General features: G+C 38.5%; 1 pseudogene; it reads left to right on the top strand.

Moving 5' to 3' along the window:
- The first annotated feature begins 1,024 nt into the window (after positions 1–1,024).
- On the top strand, positions 1,025–1,125 carry LOC131840037 (U6 spliceosomal RNA; annotated as a pseudogene).
- Positions 1,126–5,966: the final 4,841 nt, after the last annotated feature.

Consider the following 5,966-nt stretch of genomic DNA (forward strand, 5'->3'; position numbering starts at 1 on the left):
AACTATGCTGTGATTCTGTGAGTCCTTCCCAGGTTGTCCCAGGGCCACCTTCTCCTACATTTGATATTCCTTAACATTTCCTATAACACTCACAAGGAGATGGAGTCATTCAGATGCTTTTTGTGGCAGGAAACTGATGCGCTCAGGTACAATGGGAGAATTTCTTCTAGGTTTTCTTTGCTAGACATGACTCCACACTGACAGCTTCGCCCTCTGTGTTCTCATTCTTCTGTCTCAGCACTTAAAATATTGTGTTGCACTTAGGAGTTTCAACTTAAGTGGGCTAGATTATAAACTTCTTGAGGACAGGAACCACATCTCCTTTCACTTCCATATATCAAGTGCCTAGTACAGCAGCTGGTACAGGGAAAACCCCCATTCAGTATTCACAATTCTGTGAATGGGAATTGAGGAAGACTTCCAGATTATGGAAAAGGACACACCTGAACCCAACCCCACCCACCCTGATTTTTCTTGATCAGTGATTATGTCTACATTATCACACACAATTAAATACCAGCATAAACGGAGGGAACAAAGAATGCAGGGACTCTAAAATCATTACTCTGTGGTCTCAGGACACAATGGCAATAGCACTGCCTTACTTTCCTGGTCGGCTTGATTAATATTAATTAATGTCTCTCTCCTGACTGTATTTCAATTAATGGAAGGGAAAGCAATTCTCAGGTGTGTTGGATGCGGGACTGACTGGACTGTTGTTAACATTTCAATTGAAGAGTTTACACGCGGTTAAAAATCTATACCACTATGTATGCTTTGGTAGAATAAATGTTTATCATTTTCAGTATTTATTGACTGCCTACTGTGTGCCAAATACTCTCTTGGCAGGATGTTTCCTGAATGAGCTCATAATTTACTTCAGGGATTTGGCTATGGATGTAGCTTAACATGATTGTAGAGAAAAATGGCTCCATTAATCAAACTGGTGGATTTGTAAATTAAAATATATGAATCAGGATTTATGCCCCTGTAGTACATTTATTATAATAAATATTAAAATCTAGTGCTTGCTTGGGCAGCACATATACTAAAATTGAAACAATACATTAAAGATGAGCATGGCCCTTGCACAAGACACAAATTAGTGAAGCATTCCTTGTTTTTAAAAAATATGTTAGAAGTCTACATCTAGACTATGTTAAATTAATGAATATTTTAATAAAGAAAAGGTCATTGAAAAATTCACTGGAAAATTATTTAGCTTGTAGGCTTTGTCCCAAGTTGTCTGATACTTGAGAACATATTAAATGTGTAGGCTGTGCTTTCTTTGCAATTTGATTATTGTGTAAAATGATTATTTAGTTGTTGAAACAGGGTGGAGCTTCCTTTACTTAGAAGTGTGTGTGTGTTTGGGCATTTCTCCTGAGTTAGTTCAGAATGATTATTTTCTTTGCTCTGCTTGTATTAATATTGCCAAATCTTTTTCCAATAAGAGAAGCTGGTTGCAATTCCAGCTGTAAAATAGGCAAAGAACTTTCGGTAAAAACCAAAATTCTCTTCTATGTAATTGACCAGAAGGAGGCTCCCTTCCACCTCACAGCATAAGTTCAGCTAAAGCTTCCAAACTTAATTCTTCCCTGGCAGTTCTAATATTCCCCAGGCTATGTCTAGCATTGCTGGTGGTAGGGGCAGCACTATGAAATTTTCTTTTTCAGGAGCAGAATTTAAGCTTGCCTCATGAGTAAGAAGATTTCAGGGACTGTAATGTGCCCTTTCCTTACACCAGCTCATTTATAGATTTTTCTCCTACCTGAAGGACAATTAATTAACAAAGATGTTGGGATAAAATTTTCCTCACTTGGGATATCTCAATATTCTTTATCTTATTCCCAAGCTTTGTCTTCCTTATGGCTTTGTTCTATCAAGGTTGTCCAATGCAATACATTTTTATAAAATAACGTTTTGTTTTTTCTTTTAATTTAATTTTTTTCAGTGTTCCAAAATTCATTGTTTATGCACCACACCAGTGCTCCAAGCAATACGTGCCCTCCTGACTACCCACCACCGGGCTCACCCAACCCCCCACCCCTTTCCCCTCCAAAACTCTGTTTGTTATTTTATTTTTAAGTAGGCTCCATGCCCAATGTGGTGCTAGAATTCATGACCCTGAGATTGAGAGTTGCATTCTCTACAGACTGAGCCAGCCAAGTCCAATACAATATTTTAAAAATTAGTATTTTGAGATGAATCAACAAGGCATTTGGATTTTTTTAAAAGTGTTGTTGTCTCTACCTACCTATTCATCTTGGTCTCTATGCATCTGTAAGTAAGAGATACATGTTTTAAAACATAGGATAATCATATCTCACCACAGAGAATGTGGTGAATTCACACCACAGAGGCTCTAATTACATTGCGTTTGACAATGAAAAAGCCACTAGTAGATTTGCAACAGAAACAAAAAGTGCAAAATCTTTGGAGAGTAAAGAGGGATGTGAGAGGTATCCACTGCTGTGGGTACACATTTTATTATACGATGTGATGAGGTAATTTTGAATCAATTTATTTTCAGGTTGTTCTTCATTGTCAAGGAAGGCAGCTTATGGGGTTATTGTAAAAATAGCTTCGCTGCTTTTTTCAGAAGACTTGCCCTTTAATGATGGAGCAGAGCTGGTTATGAAATACCCAACTGTGACTAATTTTGGAGGAGTAACATCTCAAATAAATTGTCTCCTGGAAATGCTGTTGGAGCTAGTGAACAGCAGAATGATGATGCATTTATCTATGCTAATTGCTCCTTTGAGGGTTTTTTCCTAGACAAGGCACAGAGTAGACTGATGCTGTACTTCTAACCTCTCCTTGTCACAGAGGTTTCAGTTTTGGAGAACGATGATAGGCAGAATAATGACCCTCAGAAATGTCTGTGCCCTAATCCCTGGAACCTGTGAATATGTTATCTTGCATGGAAAAGGTAAGGGGCTTTGTAGAGGTAACTAAGGTTATAGCTATTAAGATAGGGGCCATAAGTGGGGCCAATCTAATCACATGATCCTTTGAGAACAGAGAACTTTCTACAGCTGGGGAAACATGTAGCAGCAGAAAAGGAGAATTCCAAGTGTGCTGTTGGTGGTTCTGAGATTTAAGGGTCGCATGTGAACTTGGAGAGAAGCCTTTAAAGAAGGACAGCCCCTGGTTGACAACCTGTAAGGAAATGGAGGCATCGGTCTTACAACCCCAAAGAACTTAATTCAGCTAATAGCATGAATGAGCTTGGAATTAGATTCTTCTGCAGAGCTCCTGCTAAGGAGTGCGGCCCTGCCAACATTTGGATTATTCGTTGCTAATACCCATGTCAGACTTATACCCTACAGAAACTGTGAGATCATATATTTCTGTTGTTTTAAGTCACTGAGTTTGTGTTAATTTTTTACAGCAACAACAGAAGACTAAATCACAGGATCTATTTTGAAGAAACTAGTACTTGGGTTGGATTGTCACTGTGGTGGTATACTGTTACAACAAACCATGTCTCCATGATTTTTTTCCAGTGACTCTAGGCTTTAGCCATTGAGTGTTAACAAATGGGTTCAAAGCAGAAGCTTGACAAATGTATTAATTTCCTATTGCTATTTTAAATTACACCAACTTCCTGGCTTAAAGTTATTATCTTATGGTTCTATAGATCAGAAGTCACACTGAGCTAAAATCAAAGTGTCCGCAGGACTGCATTCCTTCCAGAGGCCCCAGACGAAAATCTGTTCCTTTACCTTGTCCAGCTTCTAGAAGTTGCCTGCATTCCTTGGCTTGGGGCCCCTTCCTTCATTTTCAAAGCATAACATCTTCAAATCTGTCTTACTCCTACCTCCCTCTTATAAGGAGTCTTATGACTATTTATCTCTCCCAGATAATCCAGGCTAATCTTTCCATTTTATCTTAATCACATCTATAGTCTCTTTTGCTATGAAGATAACATATTTACAGGCTTCAGGGATTAGTGCTTGGTTACCTTTGTGGGGGGCATTATTTTGCCTACCACAAAAAGTGTTTGCATGCCAGATTTATACTCCTAGAATGCTAACTCTTAAAATGTTTCTTCTTGGAACACAATTCCTATGCTACGAGGAAATCCAAGCAAGGATATAGAGAGGCGTCCAAAGGAAAGAACCACAGCCTCTGGCCAACATTCTCAACAGAGCTCCTAGCTAGCTGCCAACACCAACCCCTTGCTATGGGAGTGAGCCGCTACAATAAACCTTCCAACTAACCCAGTGCCTGAGACCTCACCACAGAGCAGAACTTTCTGGTCAACTCACAGAATCATGAAGGATGATAAATTGTGGTTGTTATTTTAAACTCCTAAAGTTTGGGGGTGGTATGTTATGCAGCAATGGGTACTTGAAATGCTGCTGGTCTCTTTTATAACTACCTAACTACTTGAAATTGAGGAATTCCGACTAGAGGAAGATGGCTTCTTCTATCAAATATTCAGTATGAAACAGATGACATAGGTCAAAATACATAAAGTCCCTAGCTCAGCACCTGGCACGTGGTAGGTACTGTAAAAATATGGATTATCTTTTCCCAAGCAGTCTTTTTTACTGCAGACATTGAATCCTCGCTCCCTATTTAAAGAGGGGATTTCTCTCTGTTAGAGAAATTTATTTGATATAGTACGTAACAGAACATAATGTATTATCATCTGATAATTTTGCTTGGTGGTCCATAATTTAAAGTTATAAAGCCTTAAACCGAATAATATCTATATTCCAAAAAGACCTTTTCTCAGGAAATATATCTTAACTAAATTTTACAATATAAACTGGAGTCTGCAGTTCATATTGTTTAATCGCGCTGTCACACAAGAATCTTGGAATTTTTCTTAGTTTGTTCAATTGCTGTAAATGACTTCTGAAAGTAATATAATTAAACTTGTTATGGCTTATGCATTCATAGAATTCATAGAGCCGCTGAGTATGTAACTGTTCATTTGGAGCTGAGTCGATTACCATTTGAAAACAGTTAATGGAGGAGCTGATTGGAGTACATTGCAAAGAGTCGCGATTTAATTTCACATCACCTAGAAAAATTTGATGTCATGCGTGTTAATGGCAGTTTTGAGGGGCATAAGGATTGACATGTTTTCCTGAGCTAAGTGATATAGCCATGCTGACTCAATGAAAAACTCACATTTCAAAATACATGAAGTAAGTAATACAGTGCAACCTTATATGATTAAATTCACCACCTGAGTATTAAAAATGTGAGTGAAATTTGTAAGTAAGGTTTAAGCTCATTTAAAGCAGGACACTGTGAGATTTGGCTGGAAATCCAGCTCACTGGGGGTGTTCAACTTTTCATAGCAAAACTACTCGAATGGATATTGTTCACTTTGTGTTGAACTGGCTTTTTCTCCTCCCCACCTTGAAATCTCCACATCGAAGCTGGAGAGATTTTTTAAAAACTCACAAATCTGTCATGTCATTTCCCCACTTAAAGCTCCTTAGTGGCTCCTGGTTGCTGCCACATAAAGTCCAAATTTCTTAGCTCAGCAGACAAGGTTCTATGCGATTTGCCTCTGCTGATTCGGCAGTCTTATCTCTTGACAGTTTCCTTCAATGGCTCCAGACGTGGAGAAGAACTTGTAATTCTTTTTTTTCTCTGGGCTACATTCAGCCACATGGCCTGGCTCTTCCTTCCATATCCGTAACATCCTGTTTAAATGTTCCTTCATCTCAGGAAGCTTTTCTTGACCCTTTCCTAAAAATCAAGTAGCCTAAAATCAACTTCATGTGCACCTCTAGTACCTCAGTTTTACTCATTTGATGGTACTGATTGAGCCAAATCACAATTGTTGGTTCAGTTGTCAACTGCCCTCCAACGAGCATAAGTCCACTGTAGGGAGTACTGTGTCAGGTTCATTTTTTAATTGAAAGCTGAATACAGTGCCTGGCGCATAGAGGAACTTAATACAAATTTACTACATGAAGAAAGATGTATTTGTTCAA

The sequence above is a fragment of the Mustela lutreola genome, chromosome 8, assembly GCF_030435805.1.
Source record: "Mustela lutreola isolate mMusLut2 chromosome 8, mMusLut2.pri, whole genome shotgun sequence".
Classification (NCBI taxonomy): Eukaryota; Metazoa; Chordata; class Mammalia; order Carnivora; family Mustelidae; genus Mustela; species Mustela lutreola.